The sequence below is a fragment of the Melospiza georgiana genome, chromosome 1, assembly GCF_028018845.1.
Source record: "Melospiza georgiana isolate bMelGeo1 chromosome 1, bMelGeo1.pri, whole genome shotgun sequence".
Classification (NCBI taxonomy): domain Eukaryota; kingdom Metazoa; phylum Chordata; class Aves; order Passeriformes; family Passerellidae; genus Melospiza; species Melospiza georgiana.
Window position 1 is genome coordinate 100,736,148 of NC_080430.1, and position 25,725 is coordinate 100,761,872.

At 39.0% G+C, this 25,725-nt stretch overlaps 1 protein-coding gene across 1 annotated transcript in view; it reads right to left on the reverse strand.

Moving 5' to 3' along the window:
* CDH7 (cadherin 7) overlaps nt 1-7,113 on the reverse strand; it is an 83,460-nt gene extending 76,347 nt beyond the window's left edge. The window contains exon 1 of the mRNA XM_058026028.1: nt 7,007-7,113. The gene's annotated coding sequence lies outside the window, so the exon portion shown is untranslated. The remainder of the gene's footprint in view (nt 1-7,006) is intronic.
* Between the last annotated feature and the right edge of the window lie 18,612 nt (nt 7,114-25,725).

Sequence of the window (25,725 nt, forward strand, 5' to 3'; positions counted from 1 at the left end):
AGAGCCTAGGTTGAAATGATTAATCCCAACTAGTCATAACTCAGTTTTGATCTGGCCCTTTGGGTAAATCATGACCATATGACAGTAATTACTGAGAGGGCTGCCAATGAGTGTTAAGGAAGTAGCTGCGCTTTCCCTGTGATATGTTCACTTCCTACTGCTCTGCTCAGCTACGTTAAGTGTTGTTTGTAGTAGAGGCTGTTTATGCATCCTTGATTTCCCCTCTCTGTGTCTAAGTTACATCATGTTAAAGACATCTGATATTGATAAACTGTCAGTTTATTTCAAAGAGGCAGCAGATTGTTATTTAACAGAGATAAAAATACAAAATGGATTTTCTTAAGAAATGTCACTAAAACATTTACAATATGTTAGAGTCTTTGCACTAAGCAGTTTGAAATGTCTTGTTCTTGCTCAGAACAGACATTTCAAACCTAGAATTGCTCTAACCTTTATCTCGAACAGTGTTCTCTTATATCCTTTCTTTTACACCTGCAGGAAAGTATGAAAGCCACCATATGGAGTGCCATGGTCCCCAGCCACACACCACAGCACAGAACTGAAAAACGCACCCAAAATACCAACTGAAAAACAGTCCATATGCTAGACAGCACAATCTGATGAAAAGCAGAATACTCACACCTCCTGGAAAAAAAACGTTGTTGTGGTTTACTCATTCTCAAATACTTTCACCACACAGACTCCAAAATTCCAATTATTTTTATTCAGCTGTGTGGCAGCACTTTCTGCTCTGAAACACTCTTCCCTCTCTTTTTTCTCTTCCTCAGGATAAGTCTTCCTATTCCTCTCAAAGCCCTTTTTTTAAAGGTTTTTATTTATAGTTCTTCCAGCACATTGCCTTTTATATGTGATACCTCCAAGAGCATAAGCCTCTTTATATTTAAAAATAATTTCTGTTTTGGGAAGAATTATTTATTAAATTGCATTTCATTACCCTTCTTACTGAGATGCATGGATGGATGGATAGATACATAGATAGACAGATAATTTTATACAGATTTTTTGTCCAAGCATAACTAGCACTTCAACATCACCTGTTCTATGATGTCCATAAGTATCAAGTTCACAAGACCACGTAAGCAACGTCATAGCATTCATAAAATTGAAAACTAAGAGGTACTGTTGGTGTTTTTTTTTCTTCATTAAGTCACAGCTTGAGATTTCAGGGTTGCACTTGCAGCAGTGGATAAAACTAACACTGACTGTGACAGAGCGTATTCAGTGCTCTGATTCCAGTGTCTTCACTGTCATCTGTGTTTACTGACTTGAGTGTGATGGCAAAACTGACCTGCAACCACTCAGTACTTTTTGTTTAAAGATGCTCTTTTAGGAAACGCTATCTCTTTCTGCACAAACAAGATTCAGAATATAAAAAGAACCTGAGAAATATTTACACTTTTGATATAATAACTACCCTAGAATAAAAGTGTACCTTTACATCTTGTTTCTGATCTCCCAAATGCTACTGCCCTCCCAAATAGGGGTAAACCAAATCATATCTCCCCATTCACACTTGCCAACCTAAAAAGTAACTTAGGCCTTTAAAATTAAAATTGTCTGCTAGTGCATTTAAAGCATTAAGCTCTAGCTTTCATATCTAAGTTTGTTTTCCCTATTTGCTTTATATGTAGTCCTGGAAATAACAAATATGAAAAACACAAAGTAATAGAACTGGTGTGTAATTTGGAGAGCATGTTATGTGATCTGGACAGTGCAGGTAGCACGTCTCAACTAAGCAGTAACATGCTGTCCAAGTGAACAGCTGTAAGAATCAAAAAAACCCAAAAAACCCCAAAAAACTAAACAAAAAAAAATAATTGCTTATGTTCTTAAATAGATGGCTGATATATAAAATCTCAGACTGAATAATACACATTTGAAAAAACATAATAACCTTTTCATTCAATATACATCATAAACCTTACATTTTCTCCCATCTGCTGTAAAAAAAAAAAAACAACCTATATTTAAGCCACAGTGTATTGATATACACTGCTAAACTGAAAAATGTTACTACTCTACTTTTCCAAAACAATCTGCTAATGTCAAAAAGACACTATTATGCACTGTCTCCAAGGGGCAATCTTGATTTGTTGAAAACAATCAGATCATGAATAAGATCCTCAACTTAAAGGAATAGTCCCCCTCACTGCAAGCAATTAAGGGTAATTTACACCCACTGAAAATCTCTCTGAATATTTTGCTTCACTCCATAATTTCTAAAACAGCTCATCAAGTCTAGTGTTGTTTGCGTGTCACAATGAGCACCAGCAGATAAGGACAAGTTTTCAGTCTCAGAGATATCATGGAAGCCCTCCTTCCCCACATCTGAGATTTCCCCAGCCCTGTAGGGCAATTTGCTGAATGCTCTTGAGATCATCTTTGCACCACCTAACCTTTGCAGCCAAAATGCAAATTGCTGCAGACTTCTGCTCACACATTGCTACCAGTGTCACAGTGCCAGCCTAATCTATGAACCATATCATTTTCCTGTCAACCTCTTCAACCCAACTAAGGATTTTGTCCTTCAGCATATTTTGTCCTCAAGTGTTTCTAATGTGTAAAATGCTTCAGGAAGAAGTGGAAATCCAAACCCTTTTCCATTACTAAACTCCACCAGTCTGGATTGCATTACTCTAGTTTGAAATCTCACTGTCAGCCATGCATTGGAGTTGTAACTGAAGAATTTACCACTCCTATTTTATTGCCTTCTCTTCCCTTGTCCTCCCCCCGGCCCAATTATTCTCCTTTCATCGAATTTCTTAATTTTTTGATACCATTGCAAAATTTACTGAGGTCCAAAATATGGACCTCACTGACTGAGCAGCCACCATCTGCAAGTAAATCTTGCATTAGCTTGGTCAACAATGCATAGTTATTCCATGGGGCTTTTTGTTTTTTCTCTACTTTAGTCATTCAGTAAAATCTGAGCCAGGGTGTTGAAATAATTCCAAGGGTGACTGTTGCCACTGGATCTTGAACCATGATCCCTTAAACAAAGTAGAACCAGCAGGTGAGCCCCCTGACAGCTGGACTGCCCTCACTGTAATATTTATGCTTTGACATTCAATTTTACAATGCCCATTGGACAGGGTGTTACATGTAGTGGCAGAGAAAATTCCCCTTTGCTACAAGTCTGCAGCTCCTCCATGTCACACATCTTAAATATTACAGGGGACTCCTCCACAGGCACATGAACAGGAATGTGATCCTTGAGACAAAAAGGTTTTGAGAAGATAACACGTCTAATTACGGTGTAAATTGCAGTGTCTGGTTATCACTTTTTTGAGAGAAAGAAAAAAAGGAAAGGAGGGTGCCTTGGAGCAAGAGAGGTGGGGACCCTGTGATGAAATGAAGCTCTGCAAGTCAAGGCAGTACGATGAAACCTATTAACTCCCTGTGCCAGATGACATTACAACTACAGACCACAACCTCCTGCCGCTAACTGGCCTAAATATTCACATGGGAGATCTGTAAATGTAGTGCACATCCTGCAGTCTGCATCTGGTTATCTAGCAAAAAACTATCACTGCTCCAAACATATGGCACTGTTACACTAAACTGGCTCCAATACCCTCTGACTCAGGTGAAAGGACCTGATGAGATGATAGAAAAACACGAGGTACACTGCAATAAATTATATGGCTTTAAAAAATTTCGTACAGAAAACCAGGCAACAGCTTTGGTCTTTTACACTGCTCTGCAGTTGATCATAAGATTGCACGTGTCTAGAGTGCTAAATTGTTTGGGTTCTTGGTAAGTTTGTTTTCTTCCCCATACAAATTAGCAGAAGAAAGATCTTTTTTCTAAGATCATTTTCTCCATGTGAAAGGGTTTTATTGGTTTTTCACCTTGCCATGGTGCATTTGAAAGATCTAAGCGGATGGGAAGGATTATGCTAATTTGATCAGTTATTGAAAAGAAACACCAGCAGTATTTTTGGATCTGGGACCAATCAAGGCAAATATTTAAATTTCCACGAGCTTAATTTTTGCAGCCTCATTTCAGCTGAAGAACGTCACACAATGCCTAGGGATGACTTTCTTGCAGAACTGCTGAATTCCCAGAGGAGGCACTCCTGCATTACTGCTTAGAGTTAAGCCTGGTTTGACAGGAAGAACTGAAGTAACCATCTATTTTATGCACCCTGCCTCAGACAGAATTTAATGATTTTTATAGCCACGAGAAAACAATACCCAGTAGCAGCATGAAAGCGTACATGAAAAAAAAAATGTGTGTGATAAACTAAAGGAAAAGGAATGGCTCAAGAAAGGCCTTCATTGAAGAACCGCTGAACGCATCAGATACCGAAGTCAATAGACTGAAAACACTCACAAAAACTTACTAGACATCACTAGGACTGACTCCCAAGCACTATCTTCATCTGTAAACCAGCTGAAGTTTAAAATATTTTCTATTTTCATCACACATGGGAGTCAATTTGTGAGTTGAATCCCTTTGAGAAAAGGCTTAGTCAGGTTTATAGCAAAGTAGGAATTTAAGTTGGAGTAGAACAATATAAGGTCTTTCATTAGTAATGATTTTCTTCAGTCAAGTCTCTCACTGCTGAAGAAACACAGAAAAATGTGGGAATGTGTACGTATACACAGTCATACGTGAAAAGGATAGGCGAAAATCTATGTGGATATTATATCCATTCTTCTCATCAGAAAATTCTGCTGCTGTACAAATGCTTTACAATTACACTTTTACATGAAAACTTAAAAATATTTTCCTACTTAATCAGTAGCAAATAATCAATAGTGCCTTGCTATTAAATCAATGAAAGTAGACTAAGGAGAGTTGTGAGGCTGTCATCTGACTTTTAACACTATTCTAATGACCCACATCAGCCTTTAATTACAGTAAATTCTCCCATTATAAGGGTGAAATGTTCCTTGATTAAAATTGTAATCTTTAATGGCTTTTTGCAAGAAAATAGGCTATATTACTGATGTTTGTATTTTCACTCACATTAACTGACACACATTTCTAACATGCAGTGGTAGCTCAGAATATTACCTTTGATATATTCCTAATATTCCTGGTAGTTTTAAACCTTTATTGAGTACTCAAACCCTAGATATTGCACATACTTAATATTAAAAGCTGTCAGAGCTAGGCCCTCCCTTACTGTGGATTTTCCTGCAATTGTTTTTTGAATTTTACTTATAAATAAATAATAAATATAATAAAGTAAATGTGTGTCTAGATGTCTAGATTAGATCCCCTGGTAGTTGCAGACTGAAAAGCTATAAAATTGTGCAAAAGGACTTAAAAATAATAGCACATTTAGTCCTTGGATAGTTGTTCTGGGTTTGTTAAGTGGTTTTTGTGTTCTTTTTTTCCTCCAAAGGTGCTAACACATCCTTTGCACTGAACTAGCTCTATTGAGGCACAATCGTACCATTTCCAAATATACTCACTTCACTTTTGCATTGTTAAAACTGATACAATATTACTGAGAAAAAAATCAGCATCACTTTGTAGCTGATCTTTATCTGTTGACCTGTTGTACCTTCAGAAGCTACAGGGTAAGCAAACTTAATTTAGTTATGCAACTTCCATGCTGCTGCCCATCTGAACAGCTCTGCACCTGGGGTTGTGTAGACCCACCTTTCTCAGAAACAAAGTACATCGCTTTCACCAGTAACAATTCCCAGCAAACTCAAATAATGCAACACAGAAACAATTAGTAGATATAATAAAGATAGAGAAGTAAAGTCACGCATCAAAGCCAAGGAGAGACTGCTTATGAAACAGGCATGCTCAAGAGTTTGGCTCTTTTATGTATTAATTTATTTGTCCTGGAAAAGCAATTTATTTTCTGCAAAGCTGCACAAACACCTATGTTTTAGCTGAAAAACTGCAAGTCAGTATGTCTTGTTAGAGAGACTATGAAGTATACTCTGCCCTTTCAAGTCTCTGGTTTGGCTTGAGCAAGTTATCTATCAGAACACAAGATTTTATCCTTGCAAGGGGGGAAGATTAAAGTATCAGCATTTCAGTTCCCAGATTCAGAGCACATCACAATTATCCATCTCCTATCCTTTCCCACATCCTGGGGAAGGCATCGTTTGTAGAATCTTGGCTCACCTGAACTACTTCACCTTTTGAAAGCAGTATAAAAGCTAAACCGTATCTCAACAAGGGGTATTTTTGCCTCCATTAGCAACTAGAAGTCTGAGAATCCAGATGACAAACCTCTCGCTACTGGTGTACACAGCCTATTGTAGGAAAGCAGGACATGCCCGTGTGTGGATATGTGGATGGATTGGGGGACAGGGCGGAGGGGGAAGGGTCAGCATCAGCCAAGCACTGCAGAGCTAGCCTTACCAGCTGAATACTAATCAAAGAAACAGCTCCCATAATTTTTACATTTGCAAACTCTAGAACATCTTTGACATAGAAGGACAAAAGCTCTGGGAAACAACTCAGGAAATTTCATTGTCTCTATAATATTTTGCACTGTAGCATCACCGCCAGACTTCGAGCCCAAGCAAGACAGCCGCTTTGGCTTGGCAGAAAGGACTGAGACAGTCAGGACTTTGGGCTGCCTACATTTTGTAAAGTCTGTGGTACTCCCTTCCCCCACCCCTCGTCCCCGCTTGTCTGTGAGACTTCTCCAAAGAGTCAAGAGTGATGCTATTGTTCTCTTATTTCTCAGAAGGTGCACACGCGCCTATAATCCCAGTGCTCTCACTTTCCACGGTTTCCCCGCCACACCTGGAGCTGGGCGCTCCCGCGGCCGGTCCCGGCCGCCCCCAGCCCGGAGAATGCCAAACTTGCGGCCGCGGCCGCGCCGCCCCCGCCGGCTCCGCAGAGCGGCGGCTCCGCTCCGGGCACAGCCGCTCCGGGCGAGCGGGCGCGGAGGAGCAGCGCGCAGCCCTTTCCTGCCACTGCTCCCACCGCCCTCTGCCCACACGGGAGGGGAGCGGGGAGGGGAAGGAAAGCAAGGAAAGGCACAGGTGCAGCCGGCACTTACCTGCTCCCACTCTCCCTCGGCTGCCCAGCGTGGTGAGTATTTTAATTCCAAGGGCCGGCTGTGCCTCCGCGGGGAAGTGCAGGCGGGATGCTCCCAAGCAGGGGGGGCCGGGCTGCGGGCGGCGGGGCGCCCACCGGGCATGGGGGCTGCGCGCCCGCCCGCGCACTCGCCCGCGCCCGCGGAGACGGGGATGGGAGCGCGGCCGCTGCTCCGCTCCTCCTCCTCCACGGCACGGCGCGGCACTGCACAGGCAGCCGCCGGGCACACGATGGGAGAAGTGGGTGCCGGTGCCAAGCCCAGCTCCGACTGGGTGCGGATCGTGGCTGCGGGAGGAGGGGGAAGAGGAGGGAGGGAAGGAGCGGGGTGGGAGGGAGAAAGCAGAGGAGGTGGGGATGGTGCTCTGGGCAGGGGATATCACGGCTCGGTGGCTGGAGCCGGCTGCCAGCTCCGTCCGAGGGCGCGCGGAGGCGGCACAGGGACTCTTTGTAGCTCCCGGAGACCCAGCGATGGCTATTGAAGCGGGATCCAGGGAGCCAGCAGCCTGCCCGGCCCCACTACTCCCCCACCCCCCGCCTCTTCTCCTCCTCCTCCTTGACAGGATATACAGATGGAGTCCTTTGGATAAAAATCAGGAGCCGGGCTAGGGGGTGGGGCGGGAACCAATCTCTCTCCCTATTTGCATTTGAGACAGAGAGTTGAAGGAGAGACTTCAAGATTTTTTTTTAATTTTTTTTTTTTTTTTACTTCTCCCCCCCCCCCCCCCACAACCCACCACGCAATTTGTCCTACAAGCTTCGACTGAGCTTTCGAGGCGTGAAGACAAAGTCGCAAAACTAAACCGAACTTGCGGAGTCCCTGCTTCAAAGCTTTGCCCTTTCAGCCTGCAGCTTGTGAAGCCCACGCTCCCTGCCCGTTCCTGCCCTGCGTGGGGCAGCCGCGGGGCTGGGCAGGGGTCCCCGTCCCTCTCCTGGTCCCCGGGCAGGGCACGGAGCCGCCACCGATCTGCTCGGGGCACTTAAAACCTCGCAGCCCTGCTGCCCTGTGTCTCCCTAGAGCTGCTGTCACGCCTCCCTGCCCGCTCTTTATACCGCGGGGTGGTGGTGAGCAGGGAGAGGAGGATTTTAAAAAAGTAAAAAACACGATGAATAACTGAACCGGGTTCTTTCCCAGAATAAAGGGTGGAGAGAGCGGAGTGTGCGCGCCGGCCGGCAGCAGGAGAAGGCTCGGTGTCACGCTGGGGCTGGAGCCCGGCAGCAGAGCCCCGCAGCCCCGGAGCTGCTCGGGGCAGCCGCTCTGGGGGATGAGTACCTGCTTTGTTCGGACGTGGTCCGGCTGGGAAAGCGGCAGCACAAACTTTCTGCCTCCTTCCAGGACTGCTGAAGCCGTTTGGGTCTGCAGAACGAAACAGATCCACAGCTGAAACGTGATCAGCCAGGAGTCAGCACGCCTCCTGAAAAAAAAAAAAAAAAAAAAAAAAGCAGAGGTTCCAAATGTTTGTTGGCAGAGCTGCTGAACTGACATTTTTCACGGACAAAAATATTTTTAACACCTACTGTTTTTAGAACAATGGACTGTACCAAGGGCAACTGTAAGAGATGCACCTTGGCCAATGACTTTTGGTTTATATTTACCAGAAAAGCATTGTCGACATGATATAAACAAACTAACCATGTGAATATATAATTACTTTTCATTCCTACTATACATTATACTATGAAGTGTGCTGTCAACACTAATAAAGTAATGTGCGGATAAAGTCACTTCAATGAGAAAAAAAGCAGCAAGGAAACAATTGGTTTGGATCACAAAGGTTTTTTAAAAATAATTTTAATTTCTGAATTAGTTTCTAGTCTATGAATACACAAATGCAGCATGCATAACTCTTTTAATAAATGTAATATCTAATTGCTATGTCTTTCTTGTCTTTAAGCTTCACTTTCAGACGTGATTTCCAATGTCACCCTTCTAATCAGAGGGAGGCAATTCAACATGGCATTTGTGAACTGAAGTAGTGGTTTAAAGAGAGCAACTAGAAGCAATCTACATTCTCCAAGTTGTGGAGTGTCTGAGTGCATGGTTCCAACTTAATAAGATGTATTCAGGCAAGAAAATCCTGAAACATGATTGCACACAGTTGCTTAAGATTGTAATTAAGGATTCGCCTTTCCTTTGTTCTCCTTCCCCCAATCCCTAATTCATCTTTTACAAGTTAATCAAAATAAGACTCTCTGCACTGATCCTTAGAGGACAAGGTTCAAGGACAGATTATCTTTTTTCTATCATGAAATATCATAAATACCTCTGCTTTATCTTCTTTCAAATTAATTCAGAGATGTAACCATGAAAATTTATCTTTTTACCACTTAATTCAGTAGCCACGACTTCAATGATGAAAACAGAACAGTTAAAAACAGAGAAAAAAAAAATCTTTGTTTGCAAATAGGATGGCATAAAAAAAGAATCTAGAAGAGGTCCTGAGCTTCATAAACTTCAGCAAATATCCTCAAACTTTTTATTTGCTCTTCAGGTTCAAAATAGGGACTAAATAGTTTTACAGTCACCTAAAATCATTATAAAGGAAGGATTCTTTCTTATTCATTTTGATTCTGATCCAGATATTACTAATGGAAAAATAGAATAGTCAATTATCACCCAATTAAAAAGCTTTCATGTGTAGCTTCACGGAGTATTTCACGACTTTCTTCCTAACAGACCTCTCTCAAGGATGTGCTTTATGTTCCAAAAATCTAGTCCCTCAAGCAAAACCTTTCATTAAACTGTGTGTCAGTGAAAACATCTGAACTTATTTTTACACTGTTGAAAATAGGATAGATATTTTTGTCTTATTATTTTTTCTAAATGCTTATGTTGTCATATCAAAATAAAATGTATGAAACCCTTTGACTTTCATGGGAGTAAAACAGTGACTCCAAGCAAAATATGTGACTAAGCAGACCAATTTAATTTCATTGCACAGGCAGAATGAAATATAAAGAAGCAATTATTCTTAGTCACTTTTGGCAATCTACCATTTTTAGTAACATAAGCAAATGTATGTTTTTTAATACATTTTGTTCTCGACTGTCTTGATTGTGGGTTTTTGCCAATGACTCAGTCCATTCCAAAGCACTGAATGGATCATTTTGGCAGCAATGCACACCTACAGCACTGTTGCATTTCTTTCTATGCACTTCCAGTGGAAATGTTAGCACTTCCAGAGGAAAGTCTACAGAACAAACCTTGGACCATGCTAGACTGTGTCTTAGGTAGGTGCTGTAAAGAGTAACTGCAGGCATCAAAACACATTGGTACTGGCACCCTTCCCATCTGTTCACTTCTGGAACTATCAAGGATGCCTCTTCACATTACAAGTCACGTTGCTGTTTTGTAGAGTGGATCCATAGGCAGATTTAGGACCACAAAACCTGAAACTGCATGTCCTGAAGCATGCTCTTAAATACTTCTTAGACTGTGAGAGTTTTGGTGGCCTCTGCTTATGGAGGATTTTGACCAGAAACGCAAAACAAATTTGTTTAGTGGTTGTATTCAGTCCCCTGAGCCTCTGACTGTCTCTCTATATTAACGTGTCTATCTGTACACTCATTATACACCTTCTGAAAAAGAGCAGTGTCAGGTAACTGCTACCTGGGTCCTGGTAATTCACTGTGTGGGAAGAAGCAAGTTCCATTATGCACTTAGCAATAGCTTGTAGAGTTCCTTCAATATGAATATGTAGTATGCTAAGATGCAAAATGCTAACTTTTCTTTTTCTTAAAAATTTATGTGGATATTGGTCTTTCATAAAGCAAGCAGGAGAGCTTGCAGTTTAGTATCTTTTTCTGTAAATAGCAGAAGGCAAAAAAAAAAAAAGCCTGTTGAAATTGAAGACACTCACAGCCTTTGACAAGTCATTTAACAGAGGGATGTCTCTGTCTTTCTGTGTCCTCACAGGTTTATTTTCCTATTTAAAGTTTGACATTTTTGAGACAATTACAATGTTTCTATATTCTAAGAGTGTTTTCAACCCAATGTGGAACCACAGGGGACATGCCTAACAATAGCAAGTTCTTCAACCTGTTCTTCAGAATATATTTTGCAGAATATCCTCTAAAAATGTGTCAGTCAAAATGATATCATAATATGAACTAAATTATAGTAATTAGTAGTGGTGATTCGATTGGGGAATTTATGAGGTCACTTTGGGTATCCACAACCACCCATTCTGCTTAGGAAGTGTTACCTTATCAATTAAACATTACTGTCATGGCTCCATCTGTCCCCCTTTGGCTCCTCTCTATCCTCCCTTGAGTTTCCACAGTCTTTTGATGACGTTTTTGGTCCACATATACTGGCAAATCTGAGTACTTGATATATTTGCAAGACTGGTATTCTTCAAAAGTAAATCTAGTTAATCTGCAATGAAACTGTACAAGTAATAAGAAGTCAAAGTTGCCTGAGGTAATAAAAGTGAATGCAATTAAAAATGTTGTCAGGTATAACAGAGAATAGCAACAAAGGGAGTTGTAGGAAGGGAACTTGTAAAGTTAAAAAACTCTGAACTTAAAGTTTGTTTAATCATAAGGAAGCTGCAAAATTAAAAGATTCTACTATTGAGAGTAATTTATTAGTCACGCACCAGTAAGAACAGCACAAGAATAAACCAATTAAAGAACAAAAACATGGAAAAAATTTGCAAATGTCAAAGGACGATGGCAAATGGCAGGTAGGCGGTCAGAAGACTGAAAAGAAAAACTGAGAATTTCATTATGGCCACACAGGAATGGGCTATTTGTACAAGCAAGGATAGATGGCTTAAAAAAGCACTAGTACCAGAATGGAGGCTGTGTGGCCAGGCTCCAGATGCTATTCATCATATTATAAGTGGATGTACCAAGCTGGCCAGCACTGAGATACAATACAGAGTGACAAAGCTGGCAGTGTGGTGCAGTGAGTGCTCTGCAAGTATGGATTACCAATAGAGGAATAAAAAAGAACTCAGCAGCAGACAAAGAAAGATGTTAATAATAAAAGGGTGAATATGATTTTAAAATATTAGAATTAAGTAAAAAAGGGGAGGGGAGGGCTAAGAATAAGAGATAGGAAATGAGAGGATTAAAAGGGAGGCAGAATCATTAAAATATTATTTTATTCTATTTCATTCAAGAATATTGTCCAAACAAAAAATGATCAAAAATGCAGTCAGGGCAGGAGCAGAAGAGAATTCAGTTTCTGGATTGTCTGGATGGAGAAGAGCATGCAAAATGCCAACTACTTTTGTATCCTTGGACCTGCACTAACGTTGAAATGGTGCTAAGTTAAACAGTAACTCACTATCAGATGTCATGTAGCTGCTTTTACAAGCATGTCTTGATAGCAAAAATCATTCAAATTGTGTACAAAAAAATCACATGAGTGTCAGATTGATGTGTCATGACGGAAAGATCCTGCTGGTGGAGAAGAAGCATCACTGCTTAGAATCAGCATTCCTCTCTTTTTTGATATAAGCTGAAAAAAATAGGTTAGATGCATTTCTGCTGTATATTAAGATAAATTCTGCCAGGCATTCATACTGTGGTACAACTGATGTCATTTTTTCAGAGGAATTGTGATAGAGAATCACAATTTGTCTGATTCTATGAAAAGCTATACATAGGGAGTCCAATTGACTTCAGGGAGTTTTGCATGCTTCAGGGAGATTGCTACCGTGTAGCATCCATCAGAAAATCTGCAGCTAAATTACTTGTGAAAAATGCCAATATATACACAATTAAACCAGTAACTTCCCATACATAGAAGGATATCTGTCTTTAGGTCAGACCCTATACTCTACATCAACTATACAAAATTAGTATGAATAATTCCTCCACTGACCTCTAAACCCAAACCAGGTTTCAGTATTCCATTGTGATTTGTCAAGACAAGCTTGAACACTTGCACAAACAAAATCATCCATTACAGCTACAATTTTGAAGTCTTTTTTGAATAAATGGCCTGAATTATGTATACTTCTGCATCATAACTGGTATTCAAGATGCTCATAACCTTCCCTGTGTGAAAACTTCAGCTTAGTAAGCAACTTTTTTTATTATTATTTGTAGGTTTTTCCCCTGACCACAGCAAAAATTGGACAAGCAGTCTCTCTTTCAGAAAAACCCTCCCAAAACTGGAGACAAAAAAAAAAGGCTAAAAGTCCCTAACAACCACAAAACACATTTTCAAAATGTAGAGTATTATAAGCACAAGAAGCACTAAAAGTGAGGAGCATGATGATGACCCTCCCTTTTCCCCTTCAAGCAATCCAACTTTTCAAGTCTGGATGTTAAACAAAATGCTAATCTGCTATACCTGAATATTTATGTAGAAAGAATTCTACACCAGCATGTAAGCAGTTGTATAGGAAGCAGATGGAAATGTCTTCTAAGAGAGTTAAAGAAAAAAATGTCACTATCTTCATCATCCTGAACTGCCCACTCTCAAAATTACTTGGTGTGAGTGCTGAAGGAGACGTAATTTCATATGTCAATTTTCCACCCAGCTAATGTATCCATCAAATTTTTTATTCCTTAGAAATGACAACTTAGACATTACTTTTATACTTAAAATGTTAAAAGCTTATACATCCCTTAATCCTATCCAACTTCTACCTTTCCTTGGGATAGATTCTGCATTCATTAAAATTAGTGGGAAAACATTGTTTAGTCAATGAGACAAAAATAAGTTTTATGAAAAACCTATGTTATTGTTGGTTTGAAAACTAGCTCAGAATATGAAGCACAACATTTTGTACCACTCCTGCAGAAAGTGGTGGAAATCTTTAAAAGTCCCAAATGGTGGAGATGAAGATGCAAGTCCCAAAGCATTACAGCAATGGTTGTGCTGCAAGAACAAAACCAGAGCCTGATCAATCCTTATTTCCTTTTACTTCTTCCCACGGCTATATGTGTGAAGGAAAAAAACTGCCAAGGGCAGATGAAAGAAAATAGCAGTTCTGTGGAACTTGCTTCCTCCCACACTTAGCAGGTTAGTAATGCCCTAGCACCACAAGCAATTCATTCAATCCCCTTCCCTCTTTTATCATATTTCCTCCAATCTGCCCTTTGGAGACATCAGTGCTGGTCACTGGGATGCTGTGCCTAGTCATTCAGCAACACTGACCTTGGTGTTCCCAGCCCTGCAAGCCTTGCTATTTCAAAAGTACTGCTTTTGTTTTCCTCTGAGTCACTGAAGTTTGTCATATATATTTCTGTTGGAAACTTTCTGGGACAAGGGGTTTTTTTAGGTCAGTCAAGAGACACAGAGCACAAGCACCTTTATCTCAGTGTAAAGTACTACCATACAGATAGTTTACTACACACATGAGTATAATACACGTGAGTCAGCTACTCTAAGACATCCCATATCATGAAGCTTGTGCTCATCCACAGATATTCATCTTGCTTTGAATTTAATGAGCATGGCCTGATCAAAACAAAAATTCAGTAAAACTGGAAGCTCCACAGTATTTCTCCTTGAGGATTCTAGCAATATCTTTTGTGTCTACAGACATGTACTTACATCAAGCTTCATTGCAAATATTTGTAATTGAATAACTCTACAAGACTTCCTCTGAGTAGCTTTTATTTAATTTACTGTGATTATCCTCAAAATAAGGGAAGGCTGATAAGAATGACTTCATGTATGAGATGCAATATACATCCTCTGTCTCAAGGCAAACAAAAGAATAGGTGCCTTTTGAGCAGCAGATGCCTGCAGGAGGAAAATATACCCACCAGTTACTCTGCTGCTTCATCTGTCATTTTTATGAAGGCATGTCATGGATGGACAGAGCAAAATTGCCTGTGAAAAGCTATGTGAGGAAAAAAGGGAGAGAGAAACAGGTAACTGCCTCTTCCTAAGTGCTGGATGAAATTAATGTTTATGAGGGAGGGGAGGAGAGCACACAGGAAAACAAACATAAGAAATAACTTTGTAAAATATCTCTTCATACAATATCAGTCATCTCAATAGAGCTAAAATGCTGCAGTTGCTCCACTGCTATTACTAGTTACTTTAAAAGATAAATTGATGTGGAAATTAGAAAGTAACAGATGTGAAGCAATCTTAAGCATAAATTCCTTCACACTTCTATTAACTGTGGTTAAGATTTTGGTCATCAAACACCCTTTATTTCAGACAATAAAAGCAAAGAATGGAAAATTTAACTGTTCTTCAGTGTTGTGGGCCCACTGAGCTCTGTAATTTGCTGAAGATTTGTTTTCTGACACTTTCACCCGAAAAGGGGGGAGTGGGGGAGGGAGTGGAGAAGTATTTCTCCAAAAGCATTCTGACCCACAAAAAGATCCAACTGTATGTGTTGGGAAACATGTCCAAACACTTCTCTATTTAAGCCTTTCTTCTCTTTCAGTAAAGTGTCAGTATCTCTTTGAATAGCTATTGGCCTTGGCCAAGACCCTAGTGAAAGGCAACAGATGTTGCTAAGATTGTACCCAGGCTATCCTCTATCCTGTCTCACTTCTGAAAGGGAAAAAGAGAGAAAGGGAGAAGAAAACTTGCATTAAATCACTGGACCATTTTGTACTTCAGCAAATCTGTTTGCACATGCTCGACTGGCCTCGCCGAAAAGGCTGAGCCTTTTGCATTCAGCCTGAGGTCAGCCCTAATGCTCTGTTCAGTGGTCCACGCTCCTTTCACTGGGAGCAGCTGCCTCTGATTGCTAGAACAAATTGAGGTGATTCAGCCCACCAGCAGGGCCACGGTACAAGTGCTTTTCACCAGAAAGGGAGGGAAAGCCTTAGAACAGGACCAACTGGGGCTGCCCACAATAAACCGTAGGATTAATTTGATACAGTCAATATTAAGACATGCTCTTGCTGAAAAGTTGGCCATAGTGACAGAAACTACAAGACAGTTGGACTGAAAGAAGAGGGAACAAAGTGGTGTTCAAACATTTATTAAGTTACACCTAATTATTTAATTGGGGAACATTTAAAATGGTAATACTGGCAGTTCAGGCTTGGGAATGACTTGCTGTTTAACCCCTGCCAGAATATTCTTGACGTAAGTAGGATTCAAGATCGGTTGCACCGTCATCCCCCTCACAATATTGTTTGAAACATTAAATGCAAGTTCTCTAAACTGTTTCTGTGATCAGTTTAAAGAGAAGAATAATCAATAGTGCTATTTAATACCATAATTACAAACCTGTTTCAGTGACTGGAAGTGGCTACATAGCTGCTACCAAAAGGGGGAAAAAAGAAAAAAATAAAACAGAGCAAAAAAAAAAGGTTTGGTATTTACCTCTTTTAAAGTTCTTTCCCATCTATGAAAGGAGATAATAGCACAAAACAGGCACTAGCAGGGAAAGGTGAAGGCAAAACCCTCTCCCTCTCCCTTGTGCAGGCAAGCTCCTGCATTACTTGCTTCAGTCTCAGCTATCAGATCACAATATTTTCTGCTGTGTGAAGGATCAGGCCGGCAGCTTTTCGAGTCTGAGGCCAAGCAAAACAATTCAGTCCTGCATTAAGGCACAACATCAAGCACTTATCACTTCAAAAGAAAGCATGCTTTGATGCCTCTGAAATGAAAGCAAAATCTCTACAGATAGGTAATTTTACCAGACTGGTCAAAAAAAATGACTGCTAATGTTAATTCATAAAACTGTGGATTTAAGATCAGGGGAAATTAGGAATTACAGCATTTAGTCTGGCTCTGCATTTAGATGGAATGTCTGGGTATAGCACACGGCCTTTGAAGTAGAGTTATCCAAGAGGTAGCTTAGTAAGCTGAAGAAGAAAGATCTTACTATTTACTTAATTAGCAGATATAGAAACAGAATTTAGGGGAAAATATATGCAAAACCCCTGCCTTCTAACTCAAAAAATTTGAGATGTAGAAAAGTGTCCAAATGGTATACTAGAATCTGTGATAGAGAACTGCACAAAAACAAAAATGAAATTTAAAATATCTTTTAACTACTTGACTTATGGACCAAAAACTGAGATACATTTCAATCTTCCTTTATTAGAATTTCATCCTATTACTTGCCACTGTTATCACATAAAAAAATAGAAAAAAAGAGAGCTGCATGTTCAAAGAAAAGTTTTGAAAGAAGATCGGGAGGAGTTGTATCTTCAACAGAAAATTCACTTATTTTATTCTCGTTAAAAACATTAAGTACGTGAATATATATATATATATATATATATATATATATATATATATATATAATGAAATCTTCATACCACTTCTTAAAATTTTCTTTTCTTTGAGGCATTACATATAATGAGTGTATGAGCTTTAAACAGCTGCATCTGATAACTAATTCCCAACTGTAATATGTGATTTTCAGCTAGGCAAGGGATGGATTTGTGTGTTTCAGTGCCACTGATAACAAAGCCAGCTGAGACATTCCTCTTCTCATTCCTTCCTACCCCCAGCGCTGGCATTCACACATGTGATGTCACCCCAGCTGAACAGAGAGTAAGCCTACAAAATAGATCAGCTCAATTATTCAAGTTAAATCAAGCTATAAAAAAAAGAGAATTTTTCAATTAATTTTGTTTAACATGTATTGTTTCCCTGATCAGCTTCACAGCTTAAATCCATATGTAACTGTGCAGAACAAAGAGTAGGGACAAGAGGGCAGGAACAAGCAAATTAAACTTACACTTCCAGTTTCCTTTAGAAACTTTTCAAAGGTTCCTTATTTGGGAAGCATAATGTAAAAGGTATTTGGGCATATCTGCTGTTTTATTGTCTGGATTTGATCTCATTCTTCTGGTTGAGTATATGATCTTCTGGTCTTCTCTTCTGGTCTGTTTCCAAGCCACTGCCAAGTCAGAGTTTCCTGACATACAGATATCAAATGAGAATGGGGAAGGAATTGAACCTTACCAAGGTCTTCAGTGCCAAGTTCTGGAGATGGAAGTGGAGCCTTCTGGGATTAATCTGACAAGAAAGATCAGAGTCACTTCAGCATGCTTCTGCCTACACTTGCCAGATTTATACAGCATGTGAGCAGGAATGTATGACTGACAGTGTCAAGCACTGCTGAGGAGAGCAGTAGAAAGGGTATGGGCATTTGCCAGTTGTCAGTCTGATGTGATACTGGCTTTTATAAGAGAGGCACCAGGGTATAGAAATGGACTAGATTTGTGTTTGATAGAAGCAAATTCTCATTTGGGCTTCTACACATTTTCTTCTTGTGCATAAAAGAAAATAAAATAATAGTGAGTGTGCAAGTGCTTGTGCCTGCCCTTTCTGGACAACACACCCTATTTTAAAAAATAATATCAGTTCATTAATTTTGAGGGTACAGGTGTCAGTATTCAGGTGTGCACATTGTTTTGGTGACATACAAAAGAGTTATATACACACACGTGTGTGTGTGTGTGTATGTATGCTTCAGCAGAATGTAACCTAAACCTAAAATATTCAAGCCCTCGGAATTTAAACAGATAAGCTACTAGAGAAAAGAAATTTTAAAGACCTCCTCATTAGAGAGAAATCATGAATGGTTATTGCTATGCCAAGTTTTAATAAAGTTACCATCCTTATCATATTAGTTGTTCTCCAGGCACTTTCAGTACTGAAAGGAACTGGCAAGAACCATACAGATCTAAGTCTGAGTTCCTGTATGTGTATCCCTCCTAATTGGTAGCACTGACCAAAGGTCTCTAAGAGTCTCTGATAATTACGACATGAAAAGGAAAAAATCCTACAAAGCTTATTGTTACAGAGATTTTTACATTCGTAAAGGGTTAGTACTACTTGGAATAGTTAACAAAATACATAATAGAAGCAGGCAATATAACTGATTTAGAATTTCAAGAGCCTTTTGAAAGATTTCTTCTTTTGAGGATATTAAGCAATGAGAGGGAATGATGCACAGTCATGTCATGGATTAAAAAACTAATTAGAAGACAGAACACAGAGTAGGAATATATTCCAGCTCACAACCCAGAAGTGAGTGATTGTTTTTACACAGCAGTGCCAGAGCAAACCTTATTTGCACAAAACTGCACTCATTGTTCTCCAGTATCCTTATAATTTAAAGAAAAAATAAATCGAAACACTATTTCAAAACTTCCTTTCCTTTTTCACTGCAACTGACCTAGAGTGATCTTCAACTTCCAAAGAATATCATGAATTTTAGTTTTGTTTTTAAATAGTTTACTGGAAGAAAGAAGTAAAAAGGAAATCTCAAGACTGGCATAGCGTTTCTTTTTCTACCTGAAGAAAACTGGTGAAAACTGAAGGGAAGTGTTCAGCTCTGGAGTGGCTTCTTTCTCTGCAGAGAACTACACTGGTGGTAGTTGGCATGCCAGATGACGACCTGACTAATTTCTTGTTTACATGCAGTACCAACATTTGGCATGTTGGCAATTCCAGGGCTGTCAAGAAGACTAGGCAGCAGTTCAGAGATTTCTCCCACTATGTATCCTCAGGAACAGTTCAGGGCAAATGATGCCCATTTTGTCCCTTTCTAGTCCTTCATGGCGCTCCCTTCAGTAGTGATTATTTGCTAACCAGGACCCCTGGCACCCATTAGCATATGGCCATGCTGAAGGGAAGGATGATCCTCATAATGCCACGCTGGCTGCAGAGGATGCCCTAGCAACAACTATTACCTCAGTTTAGTTCACAAGCCTCACTCTGCTTGGTCCTTGAGGCCACAAACTGCAGGTAGGTGCCTAATGAAGTGAGGAGCCTAAGGTAAGGAACTTCTCTACAGAGTAAGAAGCTTTTTACTGAACAGGGATCTGCTATCCTCCTTCTTTTTAAAACTGAACAGAACCTGATAAGAGATACAGTGAATATAGACTGAAATGTTAACAAATAAGGAGCATAATCAAGGATTTTGCAATCACTTCAGCCATGTTTTCATTCATTCTGGTTTGTACAGTATCATTTTAGTCTCTTGCCAGTATCTTTAAGGTCTATCAAAAATTATCCAAATGAAAGACAAAACAAAATATTATGAAGAGTTTTTATCTTGATTTAGTTTTAAACCCAGAATAAAGAAATGATTTATGGGTGAGAGGATTAGCATAAACACAAAGTTGCACTGCGCACTAATCCCCTGATATAGAAATAAAACATCAGAGAAATAGAGTCAGAACACGGATGAAAAAGAGTTGACTGAAAATAAGATCATGAATAACAGAGATAATGAAGGTTTTAGGAGATGAAAAGGAGCTAAGGGTTGGAGTTTGTTTGCACACAGCATTTTTATCTGAGAAACCCTTGCACAATTGTAAGAGTTAGGGCAGCCCACTGGTTCACTCAATTCCTTCCTTGTTCAACTGCCAAAAACCTTTCTTCACCCACATCTACTTGGAGAACTTAGCTTTTTTTGCACACAATACATAAAGTAAAATATTTTTGTACATAGAGACATACTGAAGTGCTTCATGATTCAGGGTTGAATCTCTGGTTTCAACCAAAAAATATCAAAAGTGGAGGCAGACTATGTGATATGAAGTGCCTGTGGAGAGGGCTCCAGAACTTCAAAGCACCTGACACTGGCCACTTTCTCAGATAGTTATTCTGCTCAAGACAGGCTTTGGATCTGAATCAATATCACAATTCCGGTGTAATAATAATGTAAGATGGTCACAGAACTAGTCACAATTTTGCAGGAACACTTCTAAGTGTATATAGTGTGAACATAGAGTTCCTGTCTTTACCTTTCTAGAACAATTCAATGATGCACAACCTTTCACACAAGTGTTACCCAGGATGGAAGGCTGTATCTATTACTGAACAGTTTTAAGTGATGTATTTTGAAAGTGGGAAACAGCTAAAGGAGTTGCATGATATTATGGTAAAAATAAGTCTGGTATTATGTAATGCTGTGCATTCTTAAAGCATTTTGTAAGCATGAACTAACTAATACTTAATAGAATATACATTAATATAATTTTCTATTTGTAAATTACTCTTAACTATTTTACTTGAACAGACAAGAAAAGAACAATGCTTATAATTTCCTATAAAACTCTTTTAAAGTCTTCACCTTCCTTTTTGATGGGATCACACCATGAACATCTTAAAATAAAAGCATTTCACTGTTGTTGAATTTAAATGTAGTTCTTGGCAGCCAAAATGGTACCCTCATAAGTTCTAAAATCTGACAGTCATGTTATTTTTTTTATTATCCTTCTTCCCTTTTATTTATCATATTTTGAGATTTGCCTAATCTATATTTATGATTCCATATGTATGGTTTTGTATCTATGTGTGTATGTGCATGTGTGTATATATATATATATAAATATGGATAGTTCCTTTGTTATTTAATCAAAGCTCTCACTATAGAGTCAAAAAGAATTTTATTAGCTATAGACTGAAGATTAGTATGCAGATTTCTCCCCAAGATGAATTGTTTCATAAAGTAATATTCCTCAACTTCCCCAGGCTGCATAGCTTGAAAATGTCACTGAGTTGAATATCACAAAATAACCATATCACAAAATAACCATATCACAAAAAACCAAGAACAAGCTCACTTCAGTTCCAGAAATTTTCATTATTATACTAATTTACAGTCAGTAAAATTTGACTTCACTCCATATCTTATGAAATATTAGTGTTTTTCAAGTAAAAAAAAACAAAAAAAAAAACCAAAAAAAAAAGAAAAAAGACAAAAGAGGTGTAAGTAACAAAACCCCCACAACAAGCTGTAGAATAATGTGAGACTAAGTCACCCTGAGATAACACACTTCTTAAAATGCTTGAACTGTGGTTTTGGACCCCTTTTTGCTATTTTTAGTTCAGAGTAAAACACTGTTCTGAGTTTGATTCGACTGAAAGTACAATTTGGATACTTTTATATAAGGAGGCAATTACAAAAGGGATGTAACTACTTATCAGCTTAGAAACCTCCAAACTATTTTGTACTCTTACCTAGAGTATACAAAAGTTTTTGAATATTGTTTCAAATGACAAATTTTTAGAGAAATTCCACTTTAAAAGGCAATTCCCAAAAAAAACCCTACAGTACAAGATATATGAAGTGTTAGTTAATAAATATATCAGTACTCTGATGTAACAAAATAAATCTGATAAAATTTGTCACTTTATAATTTTGCCACTGTAGAATAGCTGAGGAATACACAGGTTGGCTGACCTTCTCATCAGACACAATGCACTCACAGAATAACTGTAGAAGAAATTTGCTATAGATTCCCATCCAAATATATTTGGCCCTTAGCAGTTCAATTATTTGATCCAACAGCAGTCCTTAGATTTTGAAAAAAAAAAAAAGTAGAAAATTAAATGAAAAAAGTGCTATAACTTAACAGAATGAACCTATAAAAGAAGAACAGGAGTCAGTCATAGTTCAATTATGCTGCAGTCTGTTAAAAGTCTTAACATATAAAGTATAAGCCATGAAAACTTGCATATCCAATTAGATGCATTTAGAGTGAGTTTTGAGTTTTTCTTGAAACTAAATTCTGAATTTAGATTTGATCACCCAAATAATATTTATGACATCCTGAAATCTTTATATAGAGAGAGATTAAGAAAACTTATTTGTATGAAGTGGAGGAAGAGAAAATATTTTTAGAGTTTTTTAATTTCAATTGGTATTTTCAATTGATAAAAGTATCCCCCTTGAAAAAACATGAACAGTATTTTTCTAGTTGTTTTATGTCCAGTAAATGCAGCAGTAAATACAGAAAAGGACCCAAAGAGCACACAAACTAAATTTATTCTTAAGAAATATCATGGCTACACAGAGCCACTTTGTCCCAGGCATGATTTGTAATTAAAGAGATTATGGCAAAGAGCATACCACTACTGCTTGTTACAATGCTTTAAAAAAAATGTTTCAAAACAGCATTTATTGTCAAATGAAAAGAAGAATGATGCAAAAAAACTGATGTCTGGGGAGGTTACTACTTTCTTAGAAGCATGAAGGAATTGAACTGGATATCCAATGTCCTCTATATTTTCAAAAATTATAGTTATCTATCAGACAATGAAATGTATAAAAACAATTAAATCACTCATCTATATTCCTGTAATGTGGAATGAAGAAACCTTGAGTAAAAATACATAGTACTATCTTGAAGAAATAAAAGAATATCTTAATACAGTATACAAACAGCCAAAAGAAATCTGTGTGGAAGGAAGGAAGGAAAGGAAGGAAAGGAAGGAAAGGAAGGAAGGAAGGAAAGGAAGGAAAGGAAGGAAGGAAGGAAAGGAAGGAAAGGAAGGAAGGAAAGGAAGGAAGGAAAGGAAGGAAGGAGGGAAGGAAGGAAGGAAGGAAGGAAGGAAGGAAGGAAGGAAGGAAGGAAGGAAGGAAGGAAGTGTCGGAAGGAAGTGTCGGAAGGAAGGAAGGAAGGAAGGAAGGAAGGAAGGAAGGAAGGAAGGAAGGAAGGAAGGAAGGAAGGAAGGAAGGAAGGAAGGAAGGAAGGAAGGAAGGAAGGAAGGAAGGAAGGAAGGAAGGAAGGAAGGAAGGAAGGAAGGAAGGAAGGAAGGAAGGAAGGAAGGAAGGAAGGAAGGAAGGAGGGAAGGAAGGAAGGAAGGAAGGAAGGAAGGAAGGAAGGAAGGAAGGAAGGAAGGAAGGAAGGAAGGAAGGAAGGAAGGAAGGAAGGAAGGAAGGAAGGAAGGAAGGAAGGAAGGAAGGAAGGAAGGAAGGAAGGAAGGAAGGAAGGAAGGAAGGATTCTCTATTATGTAGCAATAAAGTAATTTAATATCCACAGTGAATTTTTAATTCCCTGGGTATAAAATGATAATCTTTGTAAACTATGAATACAAAGACCTCAGCATTGGGGCTGGATGGAATGAGCATTACAGTATTACAGCTGTAAATGTGTGCTACAATCCTGATTTCTAAAACTAATTTTAACTATGTGAAACACTGAACTGATTTGTTAAACCTGAACCTAACTCTGTCCCTAGCAAACCTGTTCATACTTAGGTGAGCTTGTTTACAGTAAGAATGCCAATACTGTCAGATTTACAGACTCATGAAGTGTAGATGATACTTCATTTCTTAAAATAAAAATACCTCATTCATTCTACCTTTAGTTCTTACAGTGGATGCTATACATCTGGGGAATACATTGCACACTTTGCTATCAAATTTTGGAATGCAAATACACATTGAAAATTAGGAGAGTAAGAAAATGAAAAATTCAGTTAGTTGCTTGGTTCATCACCAGTAGTTCTGAGATGTAATCAGAAACCAACATGCAGAGTGACTTTTCAAGTCAGTTTACTTAGTTTAGAAGAAGAAATGCATCAAACCGATCTGCTTGGATGTTACAAGTTAAATCAATAACTCTACATTTCAGAATTAATGTAGATGCTGAATCAACACACGGCTTTGTAAAATGAGTGTAAAAGGGTTAAATTGCAATACAATATAGATATCTAAATGCATTAACTAGTCTGCACATATAGCTTCTCAAATGAATGAGTAGTATGCAGTTTGTATGTTGAAATAATTCTGCAAACAATGCAAGTCCTCTGAAATCATGCTATTTTTAATTGTAGAGCATCTAAATTTAGTCATTTAAAGTTTCAAATTTCTTTTAATATTTTTTAATATTAGCTTCCTTTTCTTATCTAGAGAGATCCTGTACTTCACTCCGGGTAGTTGTTCGTATAACTGATGAACAATCTTTCAAAACATAAAATGCTCTTCTGGGCAGAGATCCCAGGTAAGGAATCACAGGAACTGAAGGATCCAATGACTAATAGAACTGTGTTTCAAGTCATCCATGGGGTCAGTTGTCTGTGGCACAGCACTGAAGATTGATACCAATAAAATGTATTCTCCACTCAGCTCTCATTTGCTTGAGCCTGAGAATCAGGATTTTAGCTCCATAAATTTATTGAATCTCCTCTTTTTACATAAGCTGCATTTACCCTGGCCTTGGTTTTCTTTAGAGAATGCTCAATAACTGATTTGCCCTTCACTTTTGTTTTGACCTCTATTTCATGTTGATTTGGGGGCATTTTACTGACAAATTTGCAGCAACACTTTCTTTGCAGCAGCTTGCCCTGTAGCTGAACTCAGTGGAGAGAAAGCACAAGGTACGGGGTGGATATTCTTGCCCTTTTAAAGTGCATCTAAACAACCTTGAAATAGATTTAAAGCCCATGCCACAATTTCTTGGGCACATTAACCAGGACCACCCTTGCTTATGTGATAAATGGCAACAAAAAGAAGTGTCAAAAAAGAGGAACACAAGCCCCCCCAGAAAAAGTGTCACTAAAATCTCCCCAAAAAAATACTAGCTTTTGTAGAATATTACTCATCTTAGTTTTCACTGTACCATCAAAAGAGATTTGCATCACAGGGCACAAGGCAGGTGTAGTGAATTTGCATGGCCAGGTTTTCGTAATGGGGGCGGGAATACAGGGCAGCATCTGTGAGAAGCTGCCAGAAGCTTCCTCCACGTCCAGCAGGGACAACGCCAGCTGGCTGCAAGATGGACGTGCCACTGGCCAAGACAGGGACAATTAGAAATGGTGGTAATGCCTCCATGATAACATATTTAAGAAAAAAAAAAAAAAGTTATTGCACAGATATAGCTGTGGCCAGAGAAGAGGGGAGTAAGAATATATGAAAGGAACAACTCTATAGACACCAAGGTCAGCGGAAAAGGAAGGGCAGGAGCTGAGATTCCTCTGCAGCCTGTGTAGCAGCTGCAGAACAGACCATGGTGTAGCAGCTGAGCCCCTGCAGGTCATGGAGGAC